General features: G+C 41.7%; 1 protein-coding gene across 4 annotated transcripts in view; it reads left to right on the forward strand.

Moving 5' to 3' along the window:
- Positions 1–7,204: 7,204 nt before the first annotated feature.
- LOC109431051 (sialin) overlaps positions 7,205–20,592 on the forward strand; it is a 75,688-nt gene continuing 62,300 nt past the window's right edge. The window contains exon 1 of one of the 4 annotated variants that reach the window (XM_029865656.2): positions 7,205–7,599. The gene's annotated coding sequence lies outside the window, so the exon portion shown is untranslated. The other 3 variants (XM_029865657.2, XM_029865655.2, XM_062842435.1) reach the window with 3 other exon arrangements.

The raw sequence follows: 20,592 nt of genomic DNA on the forward strand, positions 1-20,592 counted from the left end.
TTGTGTCTGTAGAAAATGTTTGTTTTCCACTGGAGTTTTCGGGAAAATTAGGTGACCCTGAATTTTTTCAATTTAGATTTTGTTCATATACAGGGTGTTAGGTTCCTGAGTGCAAACTTTTTAAAGGGTGATAGAGGACCATGAATGGAGAAAAAAATTGTTCTACGCATATGGTCAAATCTCAACCGTTACGTAGTTATTGAACTTCCCATGTTTTTTACTCTTATTGCCTTAACTGGCAATAACTTGAAAATGGCCAAACTTTTCGAAGTTTTTTTACCCTTAATTGAAAGATTATTGAATTTTCCATCAAATGGCATCTTTGAATCGATTGGTTTAGTTAAATAACTAAGTTTTCTAGAGCAAAATAGCTAAAAATAAAAATATTTTGATTTAAATGTGCGGCACAATGCGCAAAAAAGTGCTTTCCATGACAGTTGCAAATTTATGATCTGAAATGCGATATTAAAATCAAAATTGCAACAAAACGATAAGAGATAGAAGTTTAATGTCAAAGAACGAATTGTAGAATGGAACAGGGGCCATAACTTTGTCGAAGAAAGAATTTTAATTTATTACGCATGTTTCAAAGATAATTGACAAAAACTAATTAAAACACACTACTTTTGAGCTATTTGCTCTAGAAAACTTAGTTAATTAACTAAACCAATCGATTCAAAGATGCCATTCGATAGAAAGTTTAATAATCTTTCGAATAAGTGTCAAAAAACTGCAATAAGTTTGACGATTTTTAAGTTATAGCCAGTAAAAGAATTAAGAGTCAAAAACATGGGAAGTTCAATAACTACGTAACGGTTGAGATTTGACCATATGCGTAGAACATTTTTTTTCACCATTTATGGTCCTCTATCACCCTTTAAAAAGTTTGCACTCACGAACCTAACACCCTGTATATATATAAACCCTACTTATGATAATCTGCTGCAAATATTAATACTGACAAGAAAATATCAAAAGAAATTTTGATATTTCCAGGATGCTTTTCAATACTGGCTGTGCAAGCACTAGATTAGATTAGATTAGATATATATATATATAAACCCTACTTATGAAAAAAAAAATAGCAAATTCTGAGAACCTTCGTACCAATTCTAACGCTAATAAAAAAAAATCCCCAGTAGCGTTTCAAAGCATTTTAGTGCGTTTCAGAATGTTTCAGAATGTTTCAGAAGTGTTTTATGAGGAATCCACAGCTCTCCAGGTCTCAGGAAGGTTTCAGAGAGGTTTTGGGGATCTTCAAAGGCTCAGGTAAGACTCGCGGGAGTTTCAGGGTGTTTTAAAAGGGCATTAACCCTCAAAGCCCCAGGACAAACTTCTTTTTTTAAATCATCTGATTCTCAGGATCAATAAACGGTTTTCACTATGATCGATGGAAAGAGTTGTACTTCATGTAAGAGTAGTTGTCAAACCGGAAGTCCATGTTTGAACCTGTTTTTGCACCGGAAATAAGTGTTCCCTGGGGCAATGTTTTGGCGAGTCGTCTATGAATCTGGTATTTTATAATAATTCTGAAATCTTTAACAACTTGGAATGGTAGGCCAACGCAAGAACACAAAGCTGAGGCTGCTTTCTGGCATGAGATGCATCTGAAACTTGGTCCCAGGAGTGTACTTCCGGTAGGACTCCTCAAGACTCAATTTCGTGATCATAATCATTTTAACCCTGAAAAGATGATTTTAGAAGTTTGGTGTCTATGAAGAATTTGTTTCGTATATTTGAGCCCTTCTTTTAAAAGTATCACTCATGTGATTAATCCACCTAAAATTCAAACACGGGTCATACTTCTAGCCAACGAATTATTACTAGATCATTGCATACTTTTAGGCGTTTATCGGTTTCTGTCCCGATTTACAAAATTGATTCCATTTTGTAAAAGCACGCTTCGCTAAGGAATTTAAGGCCTGATTGAGATTCCACCTTGATTGATCTACCGAGAATTAACAGCTAATTATTGAAAAAGTAGCCTAAAGGCAGCTGTAGAACATATCGCCAAACATAGCACCAGGGAACACTTATTTCCGGTACAAAATCAGGTTCAAGCATGGACTTCCGGTTTGACAACTACCCTTGCATGAAGTACAACTCTTCCCATCGATCATAGTGAAAACCGCTTATTTTTATATTTTACGAATCCTGAGTATCCGCCGATCAAAAATAAAAAGTTTGTCCTGGGGCTCTGAGGGTTAAGAGGGCCTCATAGGCTTTCAGGAGAACTTCAGGGGTGTGTCAGGATGAAACTGGGTGCATTTCCTTTTTTTTGTTTTTGAATTTTTATTGAATAACAGAGCAATATATTCAGAAACAGTTTCCATACACATTTAGAGAAAGTATCAAGGTATCTTCTGATTTTTTTTCTCTGGTGGAAAAGAAACGGTTTAAACATGAAAGATAGTTTATGTGAAAATGATAACCATTTTTCATCAGGAAAAATGGCCCATAGACGGTATAGGCGTTTAAGAACTACAAGACGTTCCATGAATATGTTTGACACTTCTCAGATCATTTTGACAGACCACACACATGCACGAGGTAGACGGATCATATATTTCACTTTATCGATCTTGTTGCCGTCCTTGTCATGCTCATGTTACATCTGTCAAAATGACATGAGAACTGTCAGTCATTTTGAGGTTAGGTTCGTTGGTGTAATAAAGAATTAGAGAGATTTGAAGCCCGAGACTGGTTCAAAGATCGTGTTTGGTCTGTCAAAATTACCTGAGAAGTGTCAATTTCAAACATATTGGTGTAATGAATCTCTGAACACGTCTTAACCCTCGAGCGATCGCGCTGTTGTATTTTGTACAACACGTTGAAAAAATCTCGCTTTTTGTACTCAGCATTAGCGTGGTGCTGACGCAGAGAGCCAACCGCGCGAGTTACGGAAGGTTAAACTCCCCTTAACTTCACTCGTTGCTTCTATCTCTTAAATCAACCTTTTTTTTGCAATGGCAGATAAAGAGAGTCCTTCAATTAATAAATATGGAAGTGCTCAAGGAACACTAAGTTGAAGATAGGCAGGCCAAGTTTTAGTGGAAACACAGAGATGAAGAAGAAGATAATAGCCGAATGGCTGCAATGGCTACTTACGCCTCGCACTGCACTGTTGCCAAAGTTCCTTGACGAGCACTTCCGCATTCGTTATCTCATCCAGAGTTTTAACCTTTAGAGTCGCTTCCCAAGTAAGCACGGCAATGGAGCCTTATTGCATGCAAATTAAGTTGTCCCAAAATTGCACATGGTTAAAAAGCTTGGGGGCTCACCCTGCAAATGATAGCTAAGGGTGTTAGAAACAAACTTTTGTATGACGGCAACTTTCAGAAATGACGTTTAGAGGTCGCCCGGCGAGATTTTTGAAAAATGGCCATTTTTCGTAATAAATTTCATACAAATATTTTGTACCCTACGAAAATTGGCAATACCCACCATTTTTATATTTTTTACAGCTTATAGACCCACTTGGAAAAAAATTAACGACATGTTTCGCAGGTAACCTTTTGATACTGAATTTTTGAATTTACTAAAGTTTGTCATTTTTTGATATATGCATTTTACCCATCATAAAAAGTATCTGAACCTAATGCTAATTTAAAACAATTTCCATAAAAAGATAGAAAATTAAATGAGGAAAAACTTTACCGAAGACAGCATGGCGTTTTTTCTATCCGTTTTGGAGTTATTCGCGATTTACTATTTGGTGAAATTTGATTTTTTAGATATTTTTTCTAAAAATGTCACATAATAACTTCCAAAAAGCATATACAAAGTGAAAAATCACGTATGCTCAACTTTTTTTTTTACTTGATAGTGTTAAGGAATTATGGTGATATCATTACCTTCCTCATGAAATTTCCTATCTCTTTATGGATTTTTTTTAATTACCTCTAAACGTCATTTCTGAAAGTTGCCGTCATACAAAAGTTTGTTTCTAACACCCTTAGCTATCATTTGCAGGGTGAGCCCCCAAGCTTTTTGACTATGTGCAATTTTGGGACACGCTAATGCAGATATACGGTGTATTTAGAGCAATCATTACTTTGCATGAACATTGAAGTTTGATTTAAAGTGGAAATGGCAATTAAGCGGCTGACCTAAGATTATTCCAGTATAATCTTAATTTTATTCTATAATTGGGTTTTTTAATTAAGAAAAAATCAATGATTTTCTATTTTTAAACAAAAGAGCACCTTTTTCTGAGCCGCTATGATTTTTTTCAGATTTTTAGAACTTCATTTTGGTATCTAAACTCAATTTCAAAGAAATTTTTTGAAATCACCTTTTGACAGCTGGGCAACTGCTTGACAGCTCCGCTCAGTACAAAATGCGACGAGGGGTGATTCGACAAATCGCTCCCATACAAATTTCAAATTGTTTTTTAAATAGGTTCCCGGGCACCAACATTGATGAAAATTTGGATTTCGGCTAAGTTTGGCATGCAGATTCCGAATATATAATTATCTCAACACCACTAAAGAAGCCAATTGCTCATTTTCACTTTAAATCAACTTTAAGTTTGCATGTAAAGTAATGATTGCTCTAAATACACCGTTATCTGCATGCAATAAGGCTTCAACAACGTGGTTACTTGGGTTCGGCGGTAAGCGTCCTCCCTCGACACCCTCGCCAAGGACCTCCTCTGCTACACTTGCAGGCGACGCTTTTGCAAATTTTGTCACGGTTAAGCTGGAGGATCAGTTCACCTGAACGATAACGTTGAAAACTTCATACGTCGGCTCCAAGATCCACTAGCTTGGAATCGCTCCGCATCTCCTTCAAGACTTACTTTCTAGGTTTAATCACCGCATGACTTTATCATAATTGAATTTTATTGGCTTTTCTCGGTGAACTTAATACTACTCAAAGAAGGAGGGAGTAACGAATGTAATGAAAGAAACGGTGGATAGAATCGCAAGTGTGCGACGAGAGAAATTGAATAGAAGTTGAAAATTAACAGAGGGCCATAATTGAACAACACAATCACAACGACGACCCCTTTGCCTAACGTCCTCGTGTTGAACGGCTAGGTACTAGTAGTTTGATGATGACTACTAGCCCTAGACAGGCCTGTCGCACACTTGCGATTCTATCCACCGTTTCTTTCATTACTTTCGTTACTCCCTCCTTCTTTGAGTAGTATTAAGTTCACCTAGAAAAGCCAATAAAATTCAATTATGATCCTTCAAGACTTCCGAGTACTCAGACTCATCCTTCTTGATGACGAGCGCGTCACGTTTCTAGCGCTTGGTATCCATCCCCTACCCTTCCTTGGCTTGGTGTCCCTACGCTCCTGTTCCTCTTTCATCTTCTTAGTTTTGTTCCTGTCCACTAGGGTACCGGGGGCGTTATCCCCCTGGTCCGCCTTAACCTATGGGCTTTCCGAAACGCTTGGCCGGGGTCCGGCGTACCGACACTACTGCTCTACACTCTCGGGATTAGCAACCTCCTGGCCTTGCTTGTCGTAAGCAATCGCGTCCTGCGTTTGGCGGCAACTTCAGTTTTACGGCTCTGCTGCGCCGCAGTTGCCATTGATAACTTACTTAAATCTCAACAACCTCCAATCCACAGAACCTATCCCTGTTCTTATAATTGGCTCTCATCAGCGTGACCGAGGAGGGGCATGGAGTTCCCTATGCTGGCACTTTATGCACCTGCTTCATGGCCTTCTCTTATTAGAAGAGATCTAGCCAGCCCACCGCTTGTGAAGGAATTCACCTGGTGTTCCCCAGGGAGGCGAACGTGCTCCTGGTACCTACGAAGCTCAAGCGGACTAATCTTAGGCGTGGCATGAGCTCAGCAGAGGTCCTTGGTGAAGCGGTCGAGATGATATCTCATACAGCGGAGACGACTCTGAAGGTGAAAGACGAGATCACTGAAGCGTAAGAGATCGTCACGGCTCTGCGGCAAAAGTGCGAGGTGCAGGTGACCACCACATCCGTTCGGCTACGGAAGGGCCCGGCAGGGACACAGATAGCCTTGGTGCAGCAACCATTTTCCCCCTATGGTTTAGAAGAAAAAAAAAGTGGCGGATGTGTTGAGCCGTGAGTTGACTGGAACGCTGGTTCATCATCGTACAGTACGGAAGTACAGAGAATTGCTATGTCAGCCGCAACCAACAAGTGATTTCAGGATCCGGAAGTCAGACACGCAGGTCATACCGGTGCCCAAAACGCTTTTCAGCTTGCATCAACACTTGTTATCGCCAAGCGGCATAAAAAAACAACCCCAATGCCCCCGGCCAAATTATTCGGTCCAATTTGTCCCACCCACTGCTCCTGGCAACCCCGTGATACCCGACACGAAACCCGTATCGTTTTCCTAATTGATGGATAAACAGATATTTTAATGTCAGCTTACCGAAGGCGCTAAGTGTTTCACAATATCAAACCGAATTCGCGCGAATTCGCCGACTTGCTTGTTTGAAGACTATGCTGAATCATCTTCGCGCTCGATTTAAATGGACTAGCAAGTCTTTCTATCTGCTAAAATTAATTCGATTGGATTTTAATACGAGGGTATGTCGACACACAGTGAGCAATTGATAGTAGGGTATCGAGATGAGATAATAAGCAACGTGTCGACTCTGATGGCAAAGCGCCTGAATGTAGACTGGAGTTGAACAGAAGTGATCATGAGGAGACTATGGGTCAGACCATTCAAGCGAGTTCAATCGAATAAACGGTGAAAATGTTTCTCCATAACAGTGGAACTAAAACATTCGCACTTTAAACATTATAATTTACAAAACTACGTCATTAAATTTGAAGAGCTTTATTATTCAACTTAGAAAACCAACGTAAAACAATACCAAGTACTGTTCTTTTCTCTCGATTTGAAAATGCTTCTGCTCTACAATGTTTTGTCTATTCATCCTAAAACTTATCGGTTTTTGACCATTTGTCGTAGATTTGATTCGTAAACCATTTTTCACCCAAATAACTGTGTCAATCAAACATACAACGCAAAACAACACTTAACCATCCCATATCTATTGATCCCGATGAACTCAAACGATTCGCGCATTCTGCGAATAGCTTGTCACATCGCTTTTCAATTTATGTCTCCATTCAATCATGCTCTATCATCATCGTGCATGTTAGGAACTCCGCTCTGGTACTGTTCCCGCCCACCACACCGTCGCGTCTTGGCTTCTGACTGATCAACCACAACTACCGCGAATCAACAACGCGCCATCCACCAGTAGAGTAGACGCGCGCAAGCCAATCGGTTAACGTTAACACTCTGTGCGCGCACGGTTGTTGGTTGTCTACCACCTTGCATATTGGATTGCGATCGTTTTGCTTCATTTCTGCGGGCACTTTGCAGATCACACCACACCGCCGATCGACGACACTCGTTTAGTCTCGAGAGCGACCGAACCGGTAGCAGTCCGGTCCGATCGGTCGTCGCGCGTGAACGCATCCCGTTACTGCTGCTCCGTCGCCGGTTAAAGTGATCGAATACTGCTGCTGCTGCAAGTGATCTTCGTGGAAATATGTACGTTTACTGATTGATCGTAATCGGAGTGTTTGGTGGTTGCGGGGCGGAACGTAGTGCCGAATTGTTGTTAAAATGTATGTGAGGGTGGGTGAACGTTGTCGTCATGTCAATAATTCTCCGATATCCGCCTCTAAACTGTGATTAACGACTGTTGATCGTTGATTGTTTGAGAAGAGCTTGTAAAGCACTTGTGTCTAAAGTGGTGTGCTGAACTGATCTACATTTGACGCCGTCCAACCGCTCTCGTCAGTTTGAAATATTAATAATAGATTTCCGCCATTGAATTGAAAATATAATCAAAAGCGATTGTTAAAATGAAAATATGTGCAAATCTATTCAATCCTTTGCAAAAAAAAGTCCCACTGGCGTATCTACCCAAGTAACAGAACTAGCTGAATAACAGTTTCTTAAGCTATAGTTTGCATAATATTCGTTTGTTTCCACTTCCACAAAAAATCTAAGAAAAGAAATCGATCATTGTAGATACACGGAGAAAAATGAGGCCGGTTTGAAATAACAAATCTGTTTGTTGATTTTACCACATGAGAAGGGGAGAAACAATATTAGTAAATACAGGTCGGACTCGATTATCCGGAGACTCGATTATCCGGAGACTCGATTATCCGGGATTCGATTATCCGGAATTTTAGACTCGATTATCCGGAGTATTTTTATTGAGATTTTTTTAATATTTTAATGCAGGAATTCAAAATCGTTTAATATTACAATACTGTGCTGACCCGATTTTGGGAGGCCTCGATTGCGATTTCTCCAGATATTGTCGGTTTTCTGATCCAATTGTGATAGTTTTTTTTACAAGAAAAATGTTTTACATTCAGCATACCATTTTACAATCAATGTTAACATAAGTTGATATATTTTGAAATCATATACAAATTACGTAACAAACAAATCTCCCATTACTTTTGAAAAGAGCCAAACAATTTAAAAATTCTTTTGAACGAAAAAAAGGCTAAATTTGCGACTATTTCAAAATATAATTTACGGTATCCTTTGACAACAGACGTAAATCCAGGAATTTCAAAACAATGTCTGCAGAGATTCCTTCGGTTCTTACTGCTGGGATTCCTCTACAATTTCCAGAGATTTTTTAATGATGAATTCCCGGTACAGACTTCCAGCGGTTTGAAGCATCCAAATAAGATGAATTCCTCTTGGTATTCTTCCAAGAATTCCGTATGGAATCCTTCAGTCCGCCTGGGATCTCTTCAGGAATTACTGCTGCAGATTTTTCCTTACCTTCCTTTACCTAGAATACCAGCAGGGTTTCCTCTATAAATTTCCTAAGAATTATTCTTGCGTTTCTTGGAAAGATTTCTGGTAGGATTTTTCTGAAGCTTCCTCCAGAATTTGCTGTTAGTGGAGCATAAGAAGTCCTTTAGGGAGGAAGTCCCAAAAGTACTGCTGGAATTTCCCCAAGGATTATTCCAGGAGCTCATTTTCCTTGAATTTCTGCAGAAACTCGTGCTTGGATTTCTACAGAGTTTCTTCCAGATATTCCTCAAGATATTTTTAGGGATTTCTCCAGGAACTCCCAGATACCCGAGCAACCAATACTCCAAAACCTCCATTTAGGTAATCAGTCGGGACTGCCTAAATAGAATGTTTACCTAAATGGATTCCGTTTATTACCTAAATGAAGTACATGGTTGCAAAGAAGTTTAATAAGGGAGAGTGACTTGAATAGGAGATTTAAAGATCATGCGGAGTTTCAGAGAACTTTCAAGGGATTTTCAGGAGGGGAGGGGCTGCAGGGGCATTTTCGGGAGTTTTGGAGACTCTCAGGTGACAATTGTCATTCAAATGACTAGTTGGGCACGAAACACAAAAACCCTGCAAAATTCCGCCAGACTGTAAAAATATTGAATGTCGGGTCAATTTTATCGTATGTTGGGCCACGGGTTAGGTAGCCAAAATGGGGTTAGTTGAGGTACATCTCTTAAGGACAAACGTCTTGAAATCTCTTGAACACAATCAAATTTTATTTAGGTAACGTTACCTAAATGGAGGAACCTAAATAAATTTTACCTAGATGGATCCTACCTAAATGGAGGTTTGAGTGTAACTTGTTCAGGTATTTTTGTCGATGACTCCATACCTTGTCTTGGTATGATATCTAATGAACCCCTAACCCTGATCGGGTATACCTTCAGGATGTTGTCCATGGATTCCTCTGGGGATTTTTCAAGAATTTTTTACAGAAATCTTTTATGAATTAAAGCAATCTCTCAAAGGATTCCTCCAGTGATTTTTTTCCAGGGGCAAACCAAGAAATTCATTTAGAGAATTCTACAAATATTGTTATCGTTTTTGTATTAAGCGTGTTTTTGCGGAATTGACATTACCGCTCTCAGTACTACGTGTGTATCATATGCCCAAAATTAACATAAATCACAACCACAAGTCTTCGTGTGATATCCCCGTCTTGTTGTTTCACTTGTCCACCTCGTGTCTTTATTTGATATCCCAGTCTTGTTGCTCCACTTGTCCACCTCGTGTCCCTTCGAAAATCGTCTGTATGTATCGTTACAGGTTGTTTGTCCACTCTACGTTTGACCAGCAGCAATACGCCACACCAAGCTGTCACGTGTCAACGAAAAACCGCATCACCCTATCCCTTCCCCAAATATTTTTGTTCCCCTAACCTCGACCAAACCGCGAGTTTTTCGTTTCCCCAAAATTAACATAGTTTATAAGACAAAAACATGAAATTGTAAATAGTTTTAACTGAATTCGGCTCCGTTATGCCTGTTCGCGCATGAGCCTTAAATAAATGAATAAGTAAAAAAAACTTTTACAACCGCTCTTCAACTGTAATTCTTCCTTTGATAGAATCATAACCTTTTTATGGAGCTCAAAATTCACAAAAAAAAACTTTGCCGATTTTTTCAGCCTAAAATACAATCAAGGTCCCACTGTATGCAATATTCCAAAGGAACGTCTATAACTTACGTCACGCTTCACGAGGAGAGGGGGAATTCATTAAAGAGTGATGACCAACACAAAAAACTTCAGAGGTCTCATTAAAACAGTAGTCATACTGGAAAGGAAAAAAAATAACAATTTTGTGTTACGTAATTTATGGACGTCCCCTTTTTCAAATTTCTGGCTACGGCATTGCTTCATGCACATAAATTAACAAAAACATATACTTTTCCACACGTTTTCAAATTCCAATTTAATATTTTTTTCGTGATTCGATTATCCGGAGAATTCGATTATCCGGAGTGAAATAAAAATCAATACTCCGGATAATCGAGTCCGACCTGTACAATCATTTTTAGTTTGATTCAACCGGAATTTTGGTTTGAATTTGGCACAAACGAAATAGTAGTTTGATTTTACTACCCACGGTGGTTAAACAAACCAAAATTTCAGTTAACCGTTTTGAAGAGTTGTGAGTTAGTTTCAACAAACATCCGTTTGATTTTACTATTTTGTTGGTTGTTTCATTGTCAGAATTTTCGAATTTAACGGAAATGTTTGTAGATTCAACAAACAGATTTAGTTCGTATCTAAAAAAATCTAGTTTGAAACAAACTAATGCTGCCGGTTAAATTAAAAAACGCGTTTGTTGAAATTACGTTTAGCATAGCATAGCATAGCATGAATACTTGCACAAATCTTGGATGGAGTTGCAAAGTTGAATATTTCCATTGACATTGCTGATGTCGCTACTGTCTACAATGTCATAGATTCACTCAGCTCCACACACCTGGCCAAGTCCTTGCAAGCATTTCTAAATCCCTTCATCAACTTAGAAAGAGCCCAGAACTGAAGCATCTTCCAATAGATGAAAGGATGTTGAAAATAGCGAATTTTCAACTTATATGCAGTTATAAAGTAAATATACTGAAATAGAAATATTTATAAATAAATAATATTGGACAGATCTCACCAATTGTTGTGGGGTTTTTGTGGTTCAATGCCGATCATCTAATTGTCTTGATTAATGTTCTTCTCTGTAAAGAACAACACAATACTCAGCAAAGAACAGTAATGTATTTGTTCGTCTTTCAAAAGAATTACAAAATCGAAAATGTTCTAGAATCTTGCCAAAGATGATTCAGTGGTTACTCGCACAAGGTACCTTCGAGTATAAATATGGTTGCCGTCGACAGAGCTTAGAGCAGACGGCACCGATGTCACGATAACATTGTAGTAACGAACCAAAACATTAGTTTGTGTTGAACCAAAACTCCGGTTGTTTTTTCTACAAATAAAATGTCGGTTTCCATCAAGAATTTCACTAGAGATTGCTCCAATTATTCAATCTGAAACAATTTGAAGTATTTTAGCAGGAATATCTTCCAGAAACAGGAAATTACCAGAGATTAGCTAAAAATTAATCCAGGAGTTTCTTAAAACACTGTTGTTGCTGACAGTGAAAACTTCGGTGAACTTTCGGATCTTCTTTAGCAAACCCAGAGTTGATGTGAGAATGCTTTAAGCTAGAATATATTTAGCATAAATTAGTTATATAAGAAGTTTTTAATGTGTGACAACTTACAAATTTTAATCCAATTCACGTGTGAAAGTTCAATGTGTCAGTCTTTGTCGAACGAGTTTTATGTATGTAACCTGTATATAATTTCTAGTTTAGTTAGTTCATAAGCAATATAATCCATGTTTTACTTACGTTTAAGATACAAATTCAATAATTTTTCAATTTAAACATTTAGAAATTAGACTAAGATTTTAATTTGTGCATGTGCTATCGGTCGATACGTTGGTTATTATTTATGCTTTGTCAATGTCATTGTCAGTTGTCCTGTCATCTGTACCTGTCAATGTCACTGTCACAGCCTTATCCCTGCGAGAATTCATGGTTGCTTCAAGGCCGGTATACACCGAGTGATCGTTGCCAACAATCCCCGACCCGTATTGCTGGGAGGTCCCTCCAGCAGTATCGCAACTTTGTACCTGGATCACCGCCAATTTGGCTACCGGTCTCTGAAGAACTTTACCGTTGATTTGAACATCAGCGACCCGAACTCTGCCATCTTTTCCTGGATATATTCTAACAACTTTGCCTCGGGCCCAACTATTCCGCATACCTTCCTCTACTACAATCACTAAATCGCCAGGTTTTATCGGTGGGGAGTCTTCGAACCACTTGGTACGGCCTCTGATGTTCGGTAGATATTCCCTGATCCATCTGGACCAGAAGAGATCCAGCAGATGTTGCGCGTGCCCCCAATTAGTTTTGAGAGACACTTTCGATGTGATAGGAAGTTTGGCAGGCTGAACCACACCGCTGGAGCTAAGCATCACAAAATGATTAGGTGTGAGCGCTTCGTCATCTTCGGAATCCAGTGGAACATGTGTCAAAGGCCTAGAGTTGACTATGGCTTCCACCTCAGCTACTACGGTTCCAAATGTCTCCTCGTCCGGGTTTCTGCTTGTTGAGAGCACAGCTAGTCCAGTCTTCACTGAACGTACTAATCGTTCCCACGATCCTCCCATGTGTGGGGCGGCTGGCGGGTTGAGAATCCACTGAGTGTTGCTGTTGGTGAAAGTTTCGGCTAGTTTCCCGTTGATCCCAGCTATCTCTTGAATCAACTCCTTCCTTGCGCCGTGAAAATTGGTTCCTTGATCGCTGAAGATCCTTTGTGGAGCGCCTCTTCTCGCGATAAACCTTCGTACAGCCATTTTGCAGGACTCTGTCGATAAGCTGCTGACAACCTCCAGATGAATCGCTCTCACGGTTTGACAGACAAATAAAGCTATCCATCTTTTTACGTTGCTACGTCCGACTCTGATGAAGTACGGACCGCAATAATCAACTCCGACAAACGAGAAAGGTCGAACATACGGAGTTATCCTTGAATCGGGGAGAGGTGCCATTTTTGGAGCTTGGGGAACTGCTTTGTAGACGGCACACCAGTTGCACTTCCGTATCTGTTTGCGAATTTCTGTGCGCAAATTAGAAATATGGAACTTCTGTCGAATTTCATTCACAGTTGTTTCCACGTTGCCGTGGCCGTACCGACGATGGTAGTAATCCAAGACTAATCCAGTCACGTAATGGTTTTTCGGAAGAATTATCGGGAACCTCGCATCGTATGATACATAAACGGCGTTACCGATCCGTCCATCCTGTCTTATCACTCCTGATTCTCCGATGAAAGGGGACAGCTTCCGAAGGGGGCTAGTTGTTTCCAATTTCGCTGAGTTTGACTGTAACTTCCGTTTTTCGAGAGCGATTAGTTCATCGGGATAGACTTCTTTTTGTACAGAATGCCACAGAAACTCTTCTGCTCGTTGTAGTTCTTGTTGCGACAAAACGATGTTAAGCTCAGCATTTTTACCACGGGATAAGTTTCTTATGTTACTGGTGTATCTGAGCAAGAACGCAGTTGTTCGTAGTAATCTCTCCCATTTGGAGAACCTTTCGTATTTGATGATGGGTTCGGATATCTTCCGATGGTGGGCATGTACAGCACGTAGTTCTTCAGCAGTGTCTCCTAGTGGGAGAGTTTTCGTCGGCCACTCCGATTCGTCCAGATACAGAAACTCAGGCCCGATAAACCATCGGCTATTCGCGTCGAAGTTTGGTCCTTTTGTCCATTTCGTTGCTTCGTCGGCTACGTTTAGGCGTGTTGGTACCCAGCGCCATTCGGATACGCAAGTTTCGTCCAGGATCTCGCTGACTCTAACCGCCACAAATTGCCGATATTTCCGCTGGTCCGACTGTATCCACGACAAGACTGTACTGGAATCACTCCAGATTACACGGCGACGTATCGGGAGCGTGTGGTTTTCTTGAATCGATTTCACTAATCTGCTTCCTATGACCGCTGCTTGCAGTTCCAACCGAGGTATTGATAGAGGTTTAATGGGGGCGACCTTCGATTTTGCGGACACTAACGCACAACGTACCAGACCACGATCAACTATACGGAAATAGCCAACACAGGCGTAGGCTTCCTCGCTAGCATCTACAAACACGTGCAGTTCCAGCGTGTCCAAACTCATCGGGGAATAGTTGGAGAAGTAACACCGTGGAATCCTTATGCTATCCAGCTCTTTCAGTACGTTCACCCAGCGACACCAGCGAATGAAGATCTGTTCGGGGATCTTCTCGTCCCAGCCAATGTTGCACCTCCATATATCCTGGATAATACATTTTCCATGTACCACAAAGGCGGATGCTAGACCTAGTGGGTCAAAAAGGCTCATTACAACCTTCAAAACTTCACGTTTGGTTGGAACGATCGTGCATTCGATAAGCTTCGAGATACCGTCCCGAAACCGCGTTTGAAAGGTGAATACATCGCTTGATGGCTGCCACAGCATCCCTAAAACCCTTTCGGTGTCGGTTGATTTATCTACTGCAATGCTTTTGGAGACATCTTGAGGGCTACCGTCCCCGACCTGTCTAACGACCTCCTCCGAATTCGAGAGCCAGCTTCTAATCTCAAACCCGGCCTTAGCGTGTACCGTCTTCACTGCTATTGCGGTCGTTGCTGCTTCTTCCACGGAATCCATACTATCCAAGTAATCATCCACGTAGTGGTTATGGATTATGGCATCTGCGGCTTCCGGGAAGTCGTTCTTCCATTCTTCGGCGTTTCGATTTTTGATATATTGTGCAGAACATGGTGAACATGTCGAGCCAAATGTAGCGGCGTTCATAACATAGGTCTGAATTCCATCAGATGGCTTATCTCTCCACAGAAAGAGTTGACTTTGACGATCCTCGGGGCGTATTGAAATTTGGTGAAACATTTCCCTAATATCGCCTGTCACCGCTATTTGACGCTGCCGGAAACGCTGAAGAACTGCCGGGAGAGACGCGAGCATATCTGGTCCCTTAATAAGCATGGAGTTGAAAGACACTCCATCCACCTTTGCCGCAGCATCCCAAACTACCCGAATCTTCCCTGGTTTGTTCGGGTTCACAACGACTCCAAGCGGGAGGTACCAGGTTCTGCGAGGGTCAAACCCGGCCACTTCGTCCGTTGTAGTACGATGAGCATAACCCTTGGATACATAGGCAGCCAGTTGCTGCCTGACGTTTTCGTAAAGCTCAGGTTTTTTCTCTAATCTTCGCTCCAGGCACTTGAGACGCCGCTCTGCCATAGATCTGCTATCCGGAAATTCGAAGTAGTCGTAGCGCCATAGCAGACCCGTTTCAAAACGTCCAGATGAAGTGCGAATCGTAGTTCGCTGCAAAATGTCTCGAGCACGGCGGTCATCTTCTGATTCCACAACGGGTGCTGCTACCACTCCGGTGTTTTCGATAGAGAAGAAATCTTTTACGATATCGTGCAGTTCCCTGTCTTTCGAGCCAGAACATATATGCAGAAGACGGTGTTGATACGGTTCGTGCAGGTCCTCGACAGCTCCGTATATTGTCCAGCCAAGATTTGTCTTTGTCGCAACGGGTTCTGATGATCTTCCAGCGCGCATCTTCAGAGTAACCAGTAGTTCGGTGTTTTCCAACCCAATCAGAATTCTAGGAGGGATCCCGCTGTAACTTTCCACGGGAAGACCCTGTAGGTATGGAAACTGTTGAACAAGCTGTTCGAAATTCATCGACTGCGTGGGTAGATCTAGGCTATCAACAGTATGGACGCGATCTAGGGAGTAACGCTTCTTGGAACCCTTTCCAGAAATGTCCAGTTGAATGACTCTCGAATCTGATTCAGTCCTAGTTACATTGCTTGTCCATTGGAGACATAGAGGTTCCACTTCTCCTTTCACCCCCAGCTGGTCTGCAACTTCCTTCTCCACAAGAGTGAATTCCGACCCATCATCGAGAAAGGCCAAGACGTCGATCGAAGAAGACTTGCTGTACAACGTTACAGGTAGAATACGGAAAAGAGTAGAACGTTGCTTACGACGATGAGTGTTCACCTTTCCGGTTGAAGGTCCTTCAATTCCAGACGGTTGTCGGGACATCGTAGAACTGTCTTCAGGTTTTCCTGGATGCAACAGCGTATGATGTCGTAACTCGCATCCTTCTATGCCACAACCTAACGACTTGCATGGCCATTTTCCATGGGAAATTAAACACCTTCTGCAGAGATGTAACTGCTGAACCAACTTCCAACGTTCTCCTATGTTTCGGCCTTTGAAGACACTGCAATCTCTAACTTTATGGCCGAGCTTTTGACATACTGCACACGGTTTCGGGTGGTCCGGCTGTTTCTCCTCGCATGCTCCGGTTGGTCGACGAACAAACTGACGTTTTTCTTGTTCTCCTCAGCATGCGCATTGAAATAGCCCTTTTCTCTACCTTTCTGCTTGTCCGGTTTTGCGCTTGTTTCCGTACTGTATGTTACGTTACTAGCAGCCGACGCTATCATAGACATGTAATCGCTGAACGTTCGAAGATCCGCGTTAGCTACTTGCCGTAGATAAAGCGCCCAGTCGAGCTTAATGCCAGCAGGCAGCTTTCCAACCAACTCTTGCAATAGAGTAGGGTTAGACAAGTGATTATCCATGTTCATGGCTCTCAAATGGCCACACAAGTTCTGAACAGCCAGTCCGAAACTCATGACGGTCTCCAGTTTATCTGCTTTCGGGGGCGGTATTGCTCGAACTCTGTTGATAAGACTATTTACCACCAACTCAGGCCGACCATACAACATCTGTAATGTTGCGATGATCTGTGGTACAGATGACGGATGGAGAAGTTGACAGCTCACAGCGTGAAGAGCATTTCCCTTAAGGCAACGCTGGAGCCGCATCAAATTTTCAGCGTCTGTGTAACCACACATTCCATTGGAGGTAGTGTAGCTACTGTAGAACAGAGGCCAATCTACGGGGTTGCCATCGAAAACAGGGAGATCTTTTGGAACCACATGGCGAGCAGCGAGCTGTTGTGCATTTGGCCCCATTGGAATCGGCCCTGGTACTTGTGAGATACAAGGGGGTATTTGGGACGACATGATGGGATTCGAACAACTTGAAACAAATGTGACCGGCGGACGGCGAACTGAACTTGAAACCGGTGGACAACCAAACAAGTTAGTGAACGTCATTGCACCCGTTGTTATAGGATGCATACTAATGTTAGAATCAACAGATACTGTGTTCGGTGTCGAATGGTGCTCCGGAAGTTCCAAATCTACCGGTTGTGTTTGGTTCGAAGGGAAAGAAACTATGGCTGGATTTAACCTACCTCCACGTGACGTGCTAGAAGCAAACCTGTTCGTATGGGTGACACATCTTTCTATCGTTGATGGTTCCACGGTTTCCATGGACTGGCGAACGTTTAGTTGACTATTTCGAAGAAGACGGCTGTCAACTTGTGGTTGCTCCGACGATTGTAGACGAAGATGGTTCAGTTGGTGCTGCAGGTCACGTATCTTCTCTTCCAGTTCTTTTGCTCGGGTTCCAGAATCCCATGATATTCTTGGTGAGGCCCTAGCCATCTCGATTTGCTTGGAAGTAGGCGGAGATATCACATTGAGAGGATGAGCGGTGATTTGAGCCTGGGAGCAGTCCGCCGGGCGAGCAGCCGTGTTACATGCTGGACCCTGCGATACAGGAGTTCCGTTTCGAGTTGTTTCGGTAGTATGAAGACTGCCACTCCGTTGTTCGGTATTGACGCCAAACAGTCCACGAGAAACGAATGTGGGATTTTGCATCGCTTGAACGCTCACTGGTGTAACTCTAGTGCTGGTACCAACCTGTGCTTGTGAGCCTTGAATGTCAAGTTGGCTATCGAGGGTCTGATCAATGCCTGCCGATGATGCTTGCTTCTGTGCTGTAGTTCCCTTTCGAATGGTCCCAGTTCGCGACGTCGAGGAAGTTGGGGCATTTCCTTGCCCGGAACTTGTCAAGGCCGCTTCCATCTGTGATTCCAACCACCGACGAACTGAGCTAGACGCACTTCGCTGGCTTGCGACGCTCTTAACACTACCACTGTCTTCTTCATTTAGCTCATTTTGCAGAAGGTTGTACTTCTTCTTAATGAATTCCAATTCGCGTTCCATCCTTTCCTTCATGCTATTGCTCCGAATTTCAATCTCCTGCTGAACTGATTTTTCCCGTAGTTCTCTGGCGAACTCCTGCGTTTCCTGCATCAATTTCTCCTGAGCAGTCTGTTCTTCTGCTAGCCGTTGCATCTGCAACTGGATGTTTGCTAATCGAGACGATGATGATCTACCAGACTGCGATGAACGTAATGAATCTGTTTTCGCATCTTGGTTCAGCACTGCTACGCATTTGCAGCAACTGAAGCTGCGGTCCTTGATTGCCTCGTCCACTTTGGCGCAGGAGAAATGATACCACCTCTCGCACATATCGCATTGCACCATGTATCGCTCCGCGATGTCCGGTCGATTACACCCGGGACAGCTTGCTTCAGTAGCGGCTTCCTCTTCCGAGAGCTCTCTGACGATGCTCAGACGTTCCGGCCGCGGCCTGAGAGTGGGCATCTTGCTACCAATAGGCTTGTTACTAACCTCCAAACGGTCGATAAAATTTCTTAAAGTTTGTTGCTGACAGTGAAAACTTCGGTGAACTTTCGGATCTTCTTTAGCAAACCCAGAGTTGATGTGAGAATGCTTTAAGCTAGAATATATTTAGCATAAATTAGTTATATAAGAAGTTTTTAATGTGTGACAACTTACAAATTTTAATCCAATTCACGTGTGAAAGTTCAATGTGACAGTCTTTGTCGAACGAGTTTTATGTATGTAACCTGTATATAATTTCTAGTTTAGTTAGTTCATAAGCAATATAATCCATGTTTTACTTACGTTTAAGATACAAATTCAATAATTTTTCAATTTAAACATTTAGAAATTAGACTAAGATTTTAATTTGTGCATGTGCTATCGGTCGATACGTTGGTTATTATTTATGCTTTGTCAATGTCATTGTCAGTTGTCCTGTCATCTGTACCTGTCAATGTCACTGTCACAGCCTTATCCCTGCGAGAATTCATGGTTGCTTCAAGGCCGGTATACACCGAGTGATCGTTGCCAACAACTGTACAAAACATTCTTTCGGGAGTCCATCCAAAGATTCCAACAATAATTCGTCTAAAAATTATTGCAGACATGGATTCCTTCGTATTTTTTTCCTACAGAAATGTTTCCGGGAATTTATTAAGAAAGCTTTCCTGGGGTTTCCTAAGGAATTCCTCACGGGATTACTTCTAGGATTCCTCATGGAATTTCTTCAGAAGTTCCTCCAGGTTTTCCTTCAAGAATTCCTCCAGGGATTTACCCGGGAATTTCTTCTGCGTTTCTTTCAAGAACAACTCAAAGGATCCAGGGATCCAAGATATCCTCCAGGAATGCCTACATGGATTCCTCCAAGAATTTCTGTAGGGCTTAACTCGGAAATTCCTTATGTGATTCTTTCTGCCATAAATTATTTAAAAAAAATATGCAAAAATTCTCCCAGGGACTCTTCCTAGGATTCCATCAAAAATTCATCCTTATGGAACTCCTCCAGGAATTCGTTCAGTATTTCCTGCAGGAACTGTTTAGGGATTCCCTTAGGAATTCCTCTTGAAATGGCTTCCGGGAATCCTTCTTGAATTTCTTCATGAACTCTTCTAAGAATTCCTCCAGAATTCCTCCAAGAATTCCATCTGCGATTTCTTTAGGAATTATTCCTGACATTCCTCTATGAATTCCTTAAGAGATTCAATTTCTTCAGGAATTCCTCTAGGAATTTTTCTAGGGATTCCTCTGGGAGTTCCTGCAGGAATTTGTCTAAAAAATCTTCCAAGAATTCATCTAGAGATTCCTCCAAAAATTTTGCCTGGAATTCCTCTAGATATTTCTCCAGGAGTTCTTCAGAAATTCCAACAGGCATTCCTCTAGGATATCCTCCGGGGATCCCTCCAAGACTTCTAACAAGTCAGAGATTCCTCCAAGAAACCCTCCAGAGTTCCTCAATGCATTCCTTCAGGGATTCCTCCTGAGATTCCTCCTGTAATTGCTTCCGGGATTCTTGCATGAATTGCATCAGGAATTTCTACAGAATTTTATCCAGAAAATCTTCAAGGGATTCCTCCAAGGATATTTTCCAGAGACTCCTACAGAAATTCATCCAAAGATTTCTCCAGAAATTACTTAAGAGAAT

This window comes from Aedes albopictus, chromosome 3 (genome assembly GCF_035046485.1).
Source record: "Aedes albopictus strain Foshan chromosome 3, AalbF5, whole genome shotgun sequence".
Taxonomy (NCBI): domain Eukaryota; kingdom Metazoa; phylum Arthropoda; class Insecta; order Diptera; family Culicidae; genus Aedes; species Aedes albopictus.